The sequence below is a fragment of the Aedes albopictus genome, chromosome 3 (genome assembly GCF_035046485.1).
Source record: "Aedes albopictus strain Foshan chromosome 3, AalbF5, whole genome shotgun sequence".
NCBI lineage: Eukaryota > Metazoa > Arthropoda > Insecta > Diptera > Culicidae > Aedes > Aedes albopictus.
In genome coordinates this window covers 273,892,287-273,910,116 of record NC_085138.1, presented here as the reverse complement: position 1 = coordinate 273,910,116, position 17,830 = coordinate 273,892,287, and positions in this window count along the sequence as shown.

Below are 17,830 nucleotides of genomic sequence, written 5' to 3'. Positions count from 1 at the left end.
TTCATGAACCAATAGTTCTAGTGTCTTAGCAAGGCAGCAAAGAATCGAAATTGGCCGGTAGTTTTCAACATTGTGATATTGCCTGCTTTGTGAATTGGCGTAACGGCGGACTCCTTCCACAAATCTGGAAACACGGCTTCCGACAGCGACAGATTAAACAATCGGCAAACAGGTTGAGCAAGGACGTCTGCACAGCGGTTGATAAAAACGGGGGGAAGCTTATCCGATCCAGGACCTTTGGAAGGATCTACATCTATAAGTGCCAAGGTTACATCTGCTACGGTAAATGTAGGGCGCGGGAAATTAATGTTGTACGACGGCAGGGAATTCAAAACTTCGACAGAATCTGCGGGGGAGCCCGGACTATATACTGATTTGAAGAAATCAGCAAAAAGTTCAGCGGAATCCTCGACACTATGAGATGTTTTGTCACCAAGTGACATTTGGGACGGTATAGCCTGTGCATCTTTTCTAGTTTTGAAATAATGCCAAAACGAAGAGGGATTCGCCTTTACCTCGTCTTCGATTCGGAGAATGTACTCACGGAATGTGGAAGAAACGCAATCGTCGTACTCCGCCTCAAGTCTGCGAAGAAGGATTCTATTGTCGGGGGTTCGGCGGCGCAGGTAGCGACGGCGTGCTTTACGAAGTACGTTTCGTCGGTGTCGGACCTCAGCATTCCACCATGGTTGATTATTTGAGCGATGGTGTCGGCGTCTCCGAAGCGGTGTGTGCCTGTTTATGATGCGAAAGATCACTTCGTAGAAGGTTGCAACTGCTTCGTTTACTTTGGCATCACAAAATAATTCGTCCCAGTCTACCAAGCGTAACTCATCGGCAACGGCGGTGAAGTCACATCGATTGAAGTCAAAATCATAATCTTCCAAAACAGCACCAGGATTCTCCAATTCGCAAGGAATTGGATAGACGAAGAACGAGCGCTTTATGGTGTTGGTCAAGAGGTAAAATCGAAGATGGCGCTTCAAGCAATTCGGCGTATCTGCTGTCGCTAACGAAGACCAAGTCAAGCAGCCTACCATTCGAATTACTTACATCACATATCTGCAGTAAACCGCTGGCAATCATACTTTCCGTAAGCTCAAGTTCCTGCTCCGAAGAGGCATTTGTCGGAATGAATGAATCCACATCGTCATCATATGCCCAGCGTAAACGAGGCAAATTATAGTCACCAACAATCACTACAGAGTCCTCGCTGGCAGCCTTTCGCATTATTTGTTGAACACTGTCGGAGTGGGCGGCGAATTTGGCAGGATCACTGTTAGGCCTCAGATAAATTCCACATACATAAACAGACTTGGAAGGGAAGCATAGCTTCACAACAACTTGCTCGAGTGAGTCACATCTCTCAAGGCGAACAGAATTGCTTGAGATGGATCTCCTAACAGCGATTAATACGCCACCTCCTCTGTGAAGCTGACTAGTAGCGGTATTGCGATCACAACGGTAAGCTGAGTACAAAAAGTGAGATTTTTTCAACGTGTTGTACAAAATACAACAGCGCGATCGTTCGAGGGTTAAGCACCTGTTGCGGACGTAAAAAAGTCCGTTAAAGTAGAGAGGATCAAGGTTGGATGGTACGTACATATGTCCTCTGACATTCCACGAGCCACCGGAGGTTTGTTTCAGGTGTCTGAAACCAGGGCACAAGTCATGTGACTGCAAAGGCCCTGACAGGAGCAAACTGTGTAGGATATGCGATACCGAAGGCCATAAGGCACAAGGCTGCACGAGTTCACCCATTTGTCTGATTTGTACCGGGAAATCCGTGAACAACAGGCACCCAACGGATGGTCCAAGGTGCCCGGCCTTCAAGCAAGCCGCAGTGAACAAATCACAGTGCAACGCAGCTGAACCTGAACCACTGTGACGCAGCTCAGCAACTACTTTGTCAGCCGGTTTTTGGACGGGGTTCCAAACCTGGACTTGAAAGTAGCTATTGCAGAGGCTCCCGAAATGTTCAGGTCTGCTATGCAGAAATGAATGAACGTAGGAGTTTTCCCAGAGGTTTGGAAGCGACAGAGCCCTGTTCTATTGCCAAAGGCGGGGAACCACCCGGAGTTCCGTCGACATATAGACCAATCTACTTGATTTTGAGGCACACTGAGGATGGTCTTTCGAGCAACCAGTTCGGCTTCCGGAAGGCTTCGGCTTCGCCGTTGACGCTATCCTGTCGGGTACAAAGACCGCCGAGGTAGCGCTCCAGCCTAAAAGGAGGATGATTTGCTACTGTGCAATAGTGACTTTGGATGTAAGGAACACGTTGAATAGTGCCAGTTGACCGGCGATTGCCGATGAGCTCCTGCGTCTAGAGATACCTGGATACCCGAACAAAATTCGCGGAAGTTACTTCCAGAATGGAGTACTACTTAGTTTTGAACACAATGGTGGGTCGGAAGTGCTTTAACATAACTTCAGTCTCGCAAGGTTCCATCCTGGGTGCGGTGTTATGGAATTTCATGTACGACGTGGTGTTAAGGTTAAAGTTCCCGGTCTTAGCAGCAAGCGGTGACCTGCGTAGAGTAGGCACCAAGGGAAGGTGAAACGAGCGTAGATAGCGGTTTAAAGGGCATTCTGGGTGGTTTCAGAGGTGTTCCACGGGGTTTCAAAGGTATTTAAGGGGTTTCAGGAGCATTCCAGGTGGTTTAAAGATGAGTTCCATGGGTTTGCAAGAAATTTTAGCAGAATTCCAGTGGGTTTCAAGATTGTTTCTGCGGTGTTCATGTCGCTTTCAAGAGTGTTCCAGGGGATCTTAGGGAGTTTTAGAAAAGTCCCAGGGGTATTGTAGGGGGTTCAGAGAGTTGCAGAGACGTTTCAGGGAATTTCAGGAGATTTCAGTTGCGTAACAGGGGGTTTTCAGGTGGTTTCAGGGGCGCTCCATGGATGTTCCACGGATCTCAGAAGGTTACAGGGGCGTTACAGAAAATCAGTTCAGAATTTTCCTGAAATTCCATGGAAAGCCTTGATACGACTTTGATACATTAGGCCGTGTCGATTTTTGCAAAATTGCGAATACACAATCCCGAATAGTCACAAATGGTTGCAAATGGACCCAAATGAAGCCCTGCAAAATTTAAAAATTCTAAAAAATCGGTAAGCTAGTCCGCAATCGACTTGAAGTTTTATATGGGAATTTTAATTTTTCAGTATGGGGAAATCCAACTTTTCAAACTTTTGAAGAAAAAGGCACATTAAAGCAACTCTAAAAATCCGCTCCCCCCCTGAAGATTTAGTGCATATATTAGGGAACATTTTGTTAGAAGACAACTTTTTAGTTGCACTTAAGGCGAAACTGGAAGCATTTTCTCAATTTTTCGGTTTTTGATTTTTTATTTAATAACGAAGCAATATTTTCAAAATCGGTTTTCGTGCACATGTAGAGTATGGATCAAGGTATCTTCTAAATTTTTTTGAGGTGGAAAATGTTTTCCAATTTTGCAAAAACCATTTTTTTGTGAAATTTTGTTCAAAAATGGTTTCTGCAAAAACGAAAAACATTTTCCACTACAAAAAAATTCAGAAGATACCTTGATCCATACTCTACATGTGCACGAAAACCGATTTTGAAAATATTGCTTCGGTATTTAATAAAAAATCAAAAACCAAAAAGTGAGGAAATGCTTCCAGTTTCGCCTTAAGATAAGGGCGTTATTAAATTTCGAAACAATGGACATTTTATTCGCATGATTTCTAACTTCTTTAATTGGCATCACTGCACGTTTTGCGTGTGGAAGAGGGTGGTAACAGCCATCTGCGGTGTCACCACCCGTCGCTGGATGGAGACGCAAGTACCTGATAAAAATGAGATAGCTAGGATTGTAAATATTCTTGCGATATTGCTTTATAAAAACTTGGTATCTTCGGCAAAGTTGTTGACATGATCAAGAGCTGTCCAGTGATGAACTAAATCATTGGCAAATCCATCGCTGGGCGGCGCTAGTGCGCATACAAACTGCATGCAAAAGTATTAACGTATATGCGTGTATCTCAATAACGTGATAATTTAAGTAGGTGGTGTCTTCGACAAATTTGTTGGCTGGACCACGGGCTATCCAATTACGAACGCAATACAGTCTTGACTTCTACTACACGGTTAGTTCGGGGGTGCAGTAGGAATCCGTGTTGTAGGAATCACAGAGCTTATGGGATTTCGCCTAATTGGGGGTGTGAGCAAATATATCAGGAGTATTACAAGATAGCACCATACTTTCTTTGGCAAAGTTGTAGTACTAGAATAGATCTACCACACAATGCGAACTAACATCCAATTAGTTGGCAATTTGGCCGATAGAGGCGCTATGTAGAAGTGGTTGCTTATGTTCACTCGCCAGTAGAAGCACTCATAAATTATCGCTTGCGATATCTCAAGATCTACTTGATTTGGAACAATGCTGTCTTCGGCAAAGTTGTTCAGTAGGTCAAGAATAATTTGGTGGTTAACCAATTAGTTTGTGATTTCGCCGCTAGGTGGTGCTAGTTGTCAAGTAAAGTTTCAAACTTCTCTAGCTCGCGATCCAGATCAGATAGAAAAGTGCCGTCTTCGTCAGAGTTTTTCAGGAAGTAAAAACCTATCTGGTGATTCAACATTTTGTTGGTGATTTCGCCACTAGGTGCCACTAGTTGTTAAGTAAAATTTCAAACTTCTTTAGCTCGCGATCCAGCGCAGATAGAAGAGAGTCGTCTTCGGCAAAATTCTTCAGGAAGTCAAGAACAATCTTGTGATGTAACAATTAGTTGGTGATTTCGCCACTAGGTGGCACTAGTTGCCAAGTAAAGTTTCAAACTCCGCTATCTCGGGATCCAAAGCAAATCGAAAAGTATCGTCTTCGGCAAAGTTGTTCAAGAAGTCAAGAGCTATCTAATGACTGAGCATTTAGTTTGTAATTTCGCCGCTAGGTGACGCTAGTTGTCAAGTAAAGTTTCAAACTTCTATAGCTCGCGATCCAGATCAGATAGAAAAGTGCCGTCTTCGTCAGAGTTTTTTAGGAAGTAAAAACCTATCTGGTAATTAAACATTTAGTTGGTGATATCACCGCTAGGTGGTGTTAGTTGTCAAGTAAAGTTTCAAACTTGTGTAGCTCACGATCCAGAGCAGATAGAAAAGTGTCGTCTCTAGCAAAGCTTTTAGTAATTCAAAACCTCAGTGGTGATTCAACATTTAGTTGATGGTTTCGCCGCTAGGTGACGCTAGTTTCTAAGTAAAATTTTAAACTTCTCTAGCTCGCGATCCAGAGCAGATAGAAAAGTGTCGTCTTCGGCAAAGTTCTTCAGGAAGTCAAGAGCTATCTAATTGAATAACATTTAGTTTGTGATTTCACCGCTAGGTGGCGCTCTTTGTCAAGTAAAATTTTAAACTTCTCTGACTCGCTATTCAGAGCAGATAGAAAAGTGTCGTCTTTTGCAAAGTTCTATAGGAAGTCAAGAGCTATTAAGTTAATTAACAATTACATATAATGTTACTTGACAAATAGCGCCACCTAGCGGCGAAATCACCAACTTAATGTTGAATCCCAAATTGTTCTTGACTTCCTGGAGAACTTTGCCGAAGACGACTCTCTGCTATCTGCTATGGATCCCGAAATAAAGAAGTTTGAAACTTCAATTGACAACTAGCGCCACCTAGCGGCCAAATCGCAAACAAATTGTTAATTAACTTAATAGCTCTTGACTTCCTATAGAACTTTGCAGAAGACGACACTTTTCTATCTGCTCTGAATAGCGAGTCAGAGAAGTTTAAAATTTTACTTGACAAAGAGCGCCACCTAGCGGTGAAATCACAAACTAAATGTTATTCAATTAGATAGCTCTTGACTTCTTGAACAACTTTGCCGAAGACGATACTTTTCGATTTGCTTTGGATCCCGAGATAGCGGAGTTTGAAACTTTACTTGGCAACTAGTGCCACCTAGTGGCGAAATTACCAACTAATTGTTACATCACAAGATTGTTCTTGACTTCCTGAAGAACTTTGCCGAAGACGACTCTCTTCTATCTGCTCTGGATCGCGAGCTAAAGAAATTTGAAATTTTACTTAACAACTAGTGGCACCTAGTGGCGAAATCACCAACAAAATGTTGAATCACCAGATAGGTTTTTACTTCCTGAAAAACTCTGACGAAGACGGCACTTTTCTATCTGATCTGGATCGCGAGCTAGAGAAGTTTGAAACTTTACTTGACAACTAGCACCACCTAGCGGCGAAATCACAAACTAATTGGTTAACCACCAAATTGTTCTTGACCTACTGAACAACTTTGCCGAAGACAGCATTGTTCCAAATCAAGTAGATCTTGAGATATCGCAAGCGATAATTTATGAGTGCTTCTACTGGCGAGTGAACATAAGCAACCACTTCTACATAGCGCCTCTATCGGCCAAATTGCCAACTAATTGGATGTTAGTTCGCATTGAGTGGTAGATCTATTCTAGTACTACAACTTTGCCAAAGAAAGTATGGTGCTATCTTGTAATACTCCTGATATATTTGCTCACACCCCCAATTAGGCGAAATCCCATAAGCTCTGTGATTCCTACAAGACGGATTCCTACTGCAACCCCCGAACTAACCGTGTAGTAGGAGTCAAGACTGTATTGCGTTCGTAATTGGATAGCCCGTGGTCCAGCCAACAAATTTGTCGAAGACACCACCTACTTAAATTATCACGTTATTGAGATACACACATATAAGTTTGTACTTTTGCATCCAGTTTGTATGCACACTAGCGCCGCCTATCGGTTGAATTCCTACTTATGTACTTGGTTCGTCACTGGATAGCCCGTGGCCCAGCCAACAACTTTGTCGAAGACACCACACAGTTAAATTATCACGTTATTGAGATACACGCATATACGTTAATACTTTTGCATGCAGTTTGTATGCGCACTAGCGCCGCCCAGCGATGGATTTGCCAATGATTTAGTTCATCACTGGACAGCTCTTGATCATGTCAACAACTTTGCCGAAGATACCAAGTTTTTATAAAGCAATATCGCAAGAATATTTACAATCCTAGCTATCTCATTTTTATCAGGTACTTGCGTCTCCATCCAGCGACGGGTGGTGACACCGCAGATGGCTGTTACCACCCTCTTCCACACGCAAAACGTGCAGTGATGCCAATTAAAGAAGTTAGAAATCATGCGAATAAAATGTCCATTGTTTCGAAATTTAATAACGCCCTTATCTTAAGTGCAACTAAAAAGTTGTCTTCTAACAAAATGTTCCCTAATATATGCACTAAATCTTCAGGGGGGGAGCGGATTTTTAGAGTTGCTTTAATGTGCCTTTTTCTTCAAAAGTTTGAAAAGTTGGATTTCCCCATACTGAAAAATTAAAATTCCCATATAAAACTTCAAGTCGATTGCGGACTAGCTTACCGATTTTTTAGAATTTTTAAATTTTGCAGGGCTTCATTTGGGTCCATTTGCAACCATTTGTGACTATTCGGGATTGTGTATTCGCAATTTTGCAAAAATCGACACGGCCTATTGATACATACCTGCAACTTCCCGTGGAAGCTCTCTGGGACCCTTGAAAGCCCCACCAAAACGCTTCTAAAACTCGTAAGAAACTTAAAAATGAAAATTTGTTATATTTTTAATAAATTTCAATTATATGGGTAAGCCGTTAACAATTGGCGAGAATCGGCCAACATTAGGATGAGCTAGCTTAAGAATGCTTGCAACATTTGGATTCCCGACATCTGGTACAAATGTTTTAACTTTTCTTAGAAACTAGACTTAAAGGGAATACATATTCAGTGGAAAGTGTAAGAAATGATTAGATCTGGACGACCACTTGATATTGTTTTACTACCTTGCCGTGGAATTATGCACTGAAAAATGAATGAAAAAGAAAATTCCAGTACCACACGGATCGAAACAAACGTATAAATATCTGTAAAGGTGCCATTAGACTATTTGTTATGATGACAAATATTTGGCTAAACAAGCCTAACAAATGACCAACACAACGTGAATAATGGCAACCTTGGATAAACGTTGGACTACAATGGCAAAGATATTTGTCCGTCTAATTGACTCTTGACATTTGATGCACATAATTTAATTGAAGCATTTCAGAGAGGTTTTATGACATGTCATGTAAACTTCATAAAAAACATTAATTTAACAATTTCCATTATTTTTTATTATTATTCATTACTTAGAGTGATTACATGACACATAATACATTTTTTAAATGATATATCATGTAAACCGTCAAGGTTGTAAGCTTATATAATCTGTGTAACTGTTCAAAATGGGCGAATTGCTCTACTCTTTATTTCACCAAATTCACGATTTGGCTAAATTCAAATTCACCGAACAAGTTCATCAATCTCTAAATATATTGTCGTCGCGGATGAAACCCGAAGTTTCCCCACACGCGACAATCGAGTTTTCTTCAAATCCATGCGTGAAACCTAACGTCGGACGTAGTGCGCTGGGCAGCGGATCTGGCCCTCTATCCAGCGCGTTTTGCCCGACGTTGATTCGACGCACGGTTTGGGAGAAAAATCGATTATCGCGTGTCAAAAATTCCGATTTTTAACTGCATGAACAATACAACTCAACGGTGATCAAAACCCTTTATAATAAATTCAAATTGGTTCAACTGTGACAAAATCGAAAAACTACTGTGCTCCCATTTTGATTTTTTTCAGTTAGCTGTAATTTCTAAGTTCATTTAAAACTGAGTTCAGAACAGCAGCGCATCCAGATGCACAATCATCTGTATCACCTGGTCAAACTACATTTGTCAGCAGACAGAATTTTTGAAAACAACTTCCAATATTCCACCGCTTATTTCTTTTATCTTCTGCCGCCACTTGAGGAACCTCCTCACGTGTGGAGTGTGTGTGCTTATTGCTTTCGATGTTGAACATAATTTAAACTATGTTCCGTCAAGGCTTCAGTCGGCAACTTTTGTCTTTAACTTGCTACTTTTACGGTAGCTTTTTCATACGTTTATTTTTTCTACGTTCGTCGATACCGTCGCAGCCGCGGGCTCGAGCCAGCCATCACCAGCTCGGGTGTTTGTGAAGAAACTGTTCTTTTATTCGGTCGCTACACCTCGTCAACGACGATTTTTTACGACACTAGCTTTGAATAACAAAAGGAAGCCGAATCTTGCTGCCGCTGCTGCCAGTATAGTGCTGGGTATCCTTTTTTATTTGTGTATAATTTGTGCCGAACAATGGGTCTCTCTTGCCTCGCGGAGCGCAAACGAGAAGCGCATTCATGGAGGTCTCCTACAACTTGTCGCAAGGGTTTAGAAACTGTTACCCCGGAGAGTAGCACAGCAGTTGGTTGCCAGGAAACCCCGAATGGATGGCGAGGTTCGAAAAGGTTGACCACAGCCAAGGATGACAACACTGCGCTCCGGTCGTTAAGTTATTGTCCACTCGAGTTCCTCCATGTCGTTGCAAATGCGAAAGGACATCCATCAAAGAAAGACGAGCGGCAGTAAAAATATGAAAGTGTTGCTGTTGAACCTTCAATCGAGGACCAGCATGTCCAGCAGCTACGTTGCGCAGTGAAACAAAAACCGATTCCACTTCCAAGGAGGTCTTCCTAAACTATTCAGCGTGGAGTGGAGGGCACTTTCTTCAAAGGGATCAGTTTTCTCTACGCTTAACCTACATTTGTTGAAATCGTCCACTCTGGCGTTGGCTATGCAACAGACCTCGTCGAATCCTTTCGTTCGTCTTTTTTCTCTTCTTCCCAACACAACGTTTTATGCGTTTTAATTGAACGGATGGACATCGTGATTGCAGCGGACCGAAAACGAAAGGAACTTTTGATTCATTCAACCAACAACGTCGCAACGCAAGGAGCGGAGTTTTTGATGTTCCCTGAGGTGGGTTCTAAGCCGTTACCAATCGAGAATCTTAATTTATGCTCTATTCATGCGTTCAATTAAGTGTGAATGTATGACAACAGGGCTTGATATTATGTCAAACAGACCGCTGCACCTGAGTAAACGGAAACGGCAGGTGATTTGGTTTTATGACTATCGTGGGAAATAGAACTTTCAAGAGAATTCTGGCTTACATGGAGTTAGGGACGGATATGTTTTTATTTAATAAATTCAACTGGCCAGTGTTGGTATCGACTTTTCTTGCCCGTATGAAGTTGATCACCAATATTAACTTCTTTTCCCGATCAGCCTAGATAGCTGTGTAGTGTCGGTAGCGGTTAGTTCAACTGGCTAAGAATAGCACTACGGACCGCCTGTTCCAGTGGTAGGAGTCCACTAATCAGGTGACCCCTAATTCAAGGCGTTATGCGGCTTTACGCTTACCGTGCCTAGAAATGAATGGTTAGGGGGGCTCATAAAAACCTAATCGCAAATGGAGCCTGTGGAGTACCAGGGCACCCTCCATAGTATTTACCCTTACTGTGCTAATCGGAGCAATAGCGCGGTGGACCTTGTGTTTCTCCGAGACAATCAACTGCCCTTCTTCATTCTCATACTTGAGGCTGAATAAGGGGGGGGGGTTATGAAGATGTTATTAATTAGTTTAAATTTTCACCTATATGGTTTCGCATTATGCGTTTTACACAGTGTATTCTGTGCATTAGTATGGTACACGCTTGTATGGAAAAAATAAATCCTCGCTCCAGTCGACTTTTTAGATCCCATTTAGGTCCCATATGAACTGTACAAAATTTCAGCGCAATCGGTGAAACTATAATTTAGCGCAAGCGGTTCAAAGTTTTCATAGGATTTACTATGGGAAAAGTTACACTTTCAGATAAAAAATCTCAGAGGTCGTCCCTTGTCTCCTTAATTCAAATCGATCAATGTTTCTTGTAGAAAAATCAATTATGAAACTTTCCTTCGAAGACCGCAAAACAATTGGATGCTTGTGGAAAAAGTTATTGATTTATTACCGATTTAGTGATCCAACGAACGGCTTTTTGTTTTGTTTTATCAGCAGCACTGCTGCTGCCGTTGTTGCATGGGGTGGCGGGAGGCATCACCACCCCCAGAAACAGTAGCAGACAAGGCAGCAGCTACAGTGCTGCTAATAAAACAAAACAAAAAGCCGTTCGTTGGATCACTAATCGGTAATAAATCAATAACTTTTTCCACAAGCATCCAATTGTTTTGCGGTCTTCGAAGGAAAGTTTCATAATTGATTTTTCTACAAGAAACATTGATCGATTTGAATTAAGGAGACAAGGGACGACCTCTGGGATTTTTTATCTGAAAGTGTAACTTTTCCCATAGTAAATCCTATGAAAACTTTGAACCGCTTGCGCTAAATTATAGTTTCACCGACTGCGCTGAAATTTTGCACAGTTCATATGGGACCTAAATGGGATCTAAAAAGTCGACTGGAGCAAGGATTTGATATTTGTCCCATACTACTGTGCATCCTCGCCATGGCGCACTCAAATCGATATCGATCTGGCTTTATTGTTGCTGTTCTTTTTTGTGCTGTGATTGTTGAGAGTTTAATCTTGACTGGTTTGGGTAGTGGCTACCGATTAGGAAATTGAGTGTTTGTAGATGCCTCCAGGGGGGAGTCTTATCACCACTTTTATGGAATCTCGTAACAGATACGCTATTGAGGAAACTCAATAATAGCGGATTTTCTATTTATGGTTTTGCCGAAGATTATCTAACATTGTTAGTCGGTATGTGCATCAGCACCCTTTTTGGCCTGATGCAAAGCGCCCTTCAGGCAGTTGAGAGGTGGTGTCGCCAATATGACCTTTCGGTAAATCCGAGTTAAAAATCTATTGTTCTTTTCACGGAAAGGTGAAACCGATATAGCGTTCGACTTTTGCTACTGTTTGATTCTGAAATCGATCTGACTGAACAGATAAAGTACGCTGAATTTATTCTTGATTCCAAGCTTTCCTGGACACCACCTCACATTGAGTTCAGAATCAAGAAAGCTTGCATGGCCTTCGGGCAATGCCGGTGAACCTTTCGTAAAACTTGGGGTCTAAAACCCAAGTAGGGTAATCCGCTAATTGTTGAACACTACCCAAATGTTGAACAGTTTCTGAAAATTTCATTATAAATCTTACTTAAGTAATTTTTGCTCGACGTAAACGTATGATGTAGATTTATATACATGTGTGTCACGATATTGCTAGAATTAGGTTACAAAATTACACATATTTTACGTCAAAAATATTGGTTGAAAATTTTGTACCGCTGATAACACGAAAATTGCACAATTCTTAAGATTAATTTTAAGAAATTGCTGTTGCGAAATAAGCTTTGTGGGCAAATCGACCACAAATATCAAAGGCACACCATAGTTGCAAGAACTGGAAGGATGTCCTTAACAGTTTCACATTGTTTAAAATCACATTTTCATTGTAATTTAATTTGAAAAAAATATTTTTCTTATCACACTGTCATTGTGCATCCATGATCCAATTGTTGAACACTGGCATAACATACGATGTTAGCATGACTGCCAGATTTTTTTTTCACTTTACCTAACCGTACATTTCATGCGGTTTCAAGGGCGTTCCAGGGATGTTCCAGGGGTGTTCCAGCGGGCTTCAGGAAGGTTCCAGTGGTTTTCAATGGGTTTCAAGAGCGTTCCAGAGGTGTTCAAGAGGGATTCAGAGTGTTAAGGGTGTCCCAGGAGTATTTCAAGGTATTCCAATAGGTTCAGGAGCAACCCACGGGTTTTCAAGGGATTTCAGGGGCATTCCATGAGTCTTCTTGAGTGTGTCCCATGGGTTTCCAGGAGTGTTGCAGGGGCTTTTGAAGGCGTACTATTTTTCTGTCGTTTTCGCTTCTAATCAAATCTTTTCAGCCATCTAATCATGTTTAAAACGATTTCAATCCACCAGAGCTCTCTTCAAATGAACGATCCCTTGTCATTGAAATGAATTATCACTAGCTGGGCACAAAACATGAAAAACCCGGAAAAAAATCCGCCAGGGTGAAAAAATGTCGAATGTCGGGTCAAAGTCGGGTCAAATTTAATCAAATGTTGGACCACTGTTGGATCCACATCGGATAACTGTTGGGTCTATGTTGGGTTTGGTGCCCAACATAAAAACAGGTGAATGATAGGTTTATGTCGGGTCATACGTCATCAATTACGAACAAAGCTTCAACCGTTCAAAAATTAGCGAGAACCGCCCAACATTAGGATGCGCTAACTCAAGGAAGCGTTCAACATTTGGGTTACTGACTTCCCATACAAATGTTCTGTTTTCTTTCAGAAAATGGAATTTAAGGGAATACAAATTCAATGGGCAGTATAAGGAATAAGTAGATCTAGACGTTCACTGGATATTTTTCAACCATAGTGGAATTATGCACGGAAAAACAAACGAAAACCAAAATGCCAGTACTAACCGTTCAACAATTGGCGAATTACCCTATATCAAATGCATTTACACAACTGTTGTTCGACCAATATTGGCCTATGGGCGAAGTGAGAACGATCCTATCAAAGTTAGGCCATCTTCAAAGGGTGTGCTTAACCCTAAAATGGATACCTTCATGGCCTCAGTTTCGTCACCTCGCTAAGTGTGTCCCATCAAAGACGAGCTCTGAAAGGCGCCTGGGGCCCAATGGACCCCAGGTATCCCTTTTAGGGTTAATGGCGATGTCTGGAGTGTTCTCTTCAACTCCCACGGCAGCACTTTCTTGCACTAATTACCTATCGGTACTTGGTTTACTAGGGGAAACTGCTGTGAACTGCAGATCAGCACACACCTCCTTATTTCCACTTTTGGTGCACGCAAAACAAGAAAAGCTACCAAAAATTGAGATATGCCTTTTCTACCAATTTATGTATTAAAAACGTACAGAAAATGTGATAAATCATAATCCATTCGTTGTATTAAGATGCGCTACACGGTTCCATAGCTTCCATACCACTACACACAAACACCTCCATTGAAACCCGAGAAGTTGAACCGGGTTGCGTCTAAAAATAACTTTCGCTTCGCTGCTGAGCTTCGCGTCCTATTGTCTACATGGAATTTTCCACTTGCAAACAGCAACCTGCTGGATGCGGGCTTTTCAGTGCACAATGGGTCTAGAGTCGTATTTACGAAGGCAAAAATGTTTCTGCCAAGTTCTGTCATTTGTTTTTTTTTTTCATTATTGTGAAATGATTACGGTCAATCAAGTGTGACTTATCCAAAAATCTGCTGATTAATTATTCTCTATACAATATCAGAATGTTTTACAAAGTTATAGCAAATTTACAAAAATAAAACATTCGATTGATTTGATTGATTTGTCTTTATTCAAGACACTTTCAGCCCTTGGATAAAACATTCGAATCATTAGAACTTTTCGAAAAGTTTTCAATAAATTGCAACTTTTTTGCCTTTTTTAGTCGAGTCCAACGATACATGAAGACCAATACATTAGTCACAAACTTTCAAAATTTAATTTAATTCGGTTCGCTTAGTCCTAAGGTACAGTAATTTGATAAACGGAAGTCAAAAACTAGTTCTTCGTTTAATTGCTATATCTCTGGATCAAGTGAACCGAATGAAATGCGGCATTGCACAATTATGACTAATACATAGCTCTTTGAAAAACCTTTGACTTGACTTAGACACGTTCAAAGAAAACAAACTTACAGCTTGTTGATTACTTCACGAAAAAATATCAGTCATTTGAATGATTTTGCAAATGTGCAACTAGCGCCGCCTAGTGGACCATTAACTGTAAGCCCTTGACTCACTTAACTACGTTGTCGAAGACACCAACTTTCTAAGTGGTGAGAGTCCTGAGATATATGAAATTTAGAATTTGCCGTTTATTGGTGGAATTTCTAATTAAACGATCCATCACCATCCATCATGGCATCGCAAATAAAATTATTAGAAAGCAGATTTTTGAATCAGTTTAACCAGACGAACCACCCTAACATAACAATAATAGGGAATAGGGTCAACAATCGAAAATAAACTTCCTAAAACACAATATGTGTCTAAAAACTTAAGGCTGAAGCATAAACAGTTTTGTCTTCGCAAATACGGCTCTGGACCCATTGTGCAGTGTGGCGGCTGTATCACTTCCATCACCAAGCCACGTTTGTGTTGATCATGATGGCTTTCAGCCTCTTGTCTATTCATGTGCAGTTATAGCCGTGCTGGTTAGAGCGCAAGATACAGTGTTTACTATGATTGTGTCTCGGTTCGATTCCCGCCGCCGCCCGTATTTCTTTTTAAATATGCATTGGTATTTGATGCCGCCGCTGCTGCCATGATCAGTCTAAAAATAGAACAAATAATGGGAAACCAGTGCGACAGAGCACACGCACACATGCGAAATTTTCCTTTTCCAGATTCTAGGAATCCAATACAATTTTTGGTATACTGCCACCTACCAATTTTTGTATTTGCAAGGCCCTAATACAATATTTGTATATGTTTCATACCCAATTGTATTAGAATCTGCCAATCTCAGGTTGCGTGTGGATTGGGACAAAGTTATCCTTGCTTCAAGTGATCTTACAATAGATTGAAATTTTCCACGAAATTCCCTTCTCGGGATGAGTGGGCATCTGATTTTCTAAAGAGAAGTATTTCAAACGGCATCGTATGTTACACTGATGGCTCCCTTCTCGAAGGTAGAGCAGGTGCTGGTGTCCACTCTCGTGAGCTAAGGCTACATCAGTCTTACTCACTTGGTAGACACTGCACCGTTTTTCTGGCTAAAATATTTGCTCGGAGGGCAATCAGCACTTCAGCAACATGTAATAGGTGAAGTAATATACTTCTGTTCAGATAGCCAGGCTGCTATTAATGCACTTGCTTCGGCCAACTATATGTCAAAGCTAGTTACCGCATGTTGAACTCAATTCGAGGTGCTGAATTCAGAATACGCTGTTCACCTTGTATGGGTACCTGGCCATTCTTCCATCGCTGATAACGAATTGGTTGATGTGTTAGCTCGCATCACATGACATTATTGGCCCTAAGCCAGGTATTCCGGTATCGAAGTGTTGGGTAAAGCTTCAGATTCACACCTGGGCTTCCACTCAGCCCAAACAATACAGAAATAGTTTGGACTCATTAGCTTAGCTTAGCATAGACTGACTGCACATATCAATGGTTACTACTAGAGTTGGGAAAACAGGTTCAATTTTGAGAGTGAATCGCTTCCGATTCACTCTCAAAAAAGAGTCGACTCTTTTGATCGATTCAGTAACTCATTTCAAAATTTGAAGGAATCGCATATTTCAATGCAGTTTTGAGAAAATCTGCTTGCATGGTGCGCCTTGACAGTATGCGCAAATATCTGAGCAAGATGTACTAAAATGCAGGATACGCCGATATAAGGCCAAAGTTTGTGGCCAAAGAATCGAATCACTTCTGCAATCCGGCCACACAATATAAGAATAAATAAAGGATCAACGGCAAAGACTCGTTGGAATTGATATTAACATCAAAGAATCGTCACTCTTTTGAAAAGAGTCATGGTTCACTCACTCGGTTTCGCGAATCGATTCTTTGAGTCGATTCGCGAGTGAGTTACCCATCTCTAGTTACTACTGGTCGGGATTCACCCTGATAAGTGATATGACCTTTCGATCTTAATGCCATACCCATAACCGTCGCGGGGAAAGCAAACAGTCGACCATCCACATCAGGTGATCGCCTAATATCTGAATAAGCAAGCGCTCATTCACGAATACTCACATATCGCGATACTCGCGATACATTCACAGCTTGGAAGAACACAATACTATTTAAACACTAAACAAAACACCCACGCATCTATTGTTTTCGTTGTCGCACGAGAACAAGATGACCTACCCACGCTATGGGCTCCGTTAAAGATCGAGCATCTTTTAAACCTCCTCAACCATTCATCCCTCAGCACGGGTTGCCTTACACCTAGGGTTAGGGTTTCCTGTTTGGTGGAATTTTACCTCCGGAACAGGTGGTCCGTAGAGTGCTACTATAAGCCGGCAGCTTTACAGCTGTTCCTATAAAGGTCCTTATGCTAAAGTTCATACAAAAATTTATTCTATACTGTTATGATAATTTTTACTTTGATATAAATTGTTTCTATTGAAACCAAGGTGTTCATTCTACGCTTTATGTTCATTTTCCTAAAGGTTCCAATTCATTCAAAAGTGACAATCTATTTGTATGCATTATCGTATAAGAAAATTAAACATTCTTCTGAGTATCCTTACTGCGCCTCCCAAACCATTTTCAATCTAGCTTATGCAAAAATGCTTTCCATCTTCACATATCCACATAGCGTAACGCTTTCCCCGAAAACACAGTTGACAGCCTTAACAAACGGGATCTATATCCAACCCACCGAGCCGAGCACCAAGTTATTCATGTGTAAAATATTACTTACATCTCCGGCGGCTTTACATGACGTATTGGTCACATTCTTGAGTTTGATAACATCCACCATGGGGATAGTGTGGGTGCCTGTTCACTTTGGCAGATGGAATTCGCTGGAACCCATCATCCCATTGCCGTCGGGTAGCTCAGCGTAAAGCTACTCGCTTTTGTGTGAACTTTATTGAATATTTTGGGCTTCTTGGAACATTCCGTCCCACTCGAGCGCACTGCAACCGGACAAATTTATGCTCAACATTATGTGATTGTTGCTACAAAGTGTGTACTGTAGCTTGATGTAGCCTATTTGCGGCAATCAACAAACAACGCCCATTGTTCCGACATGTTGCTTGACCAGAAAGGAAAGAAAGCTAAGTTGGTTCCGAGAAATATGACAATGTTTCGCACAAGGAGGCTGTCAAGCAAAATAGAAGCATTCCAACCGATTGGCTCCGTCCGTAGTAGGTATACGCACACAGATTCTTGTTTCAAGGAA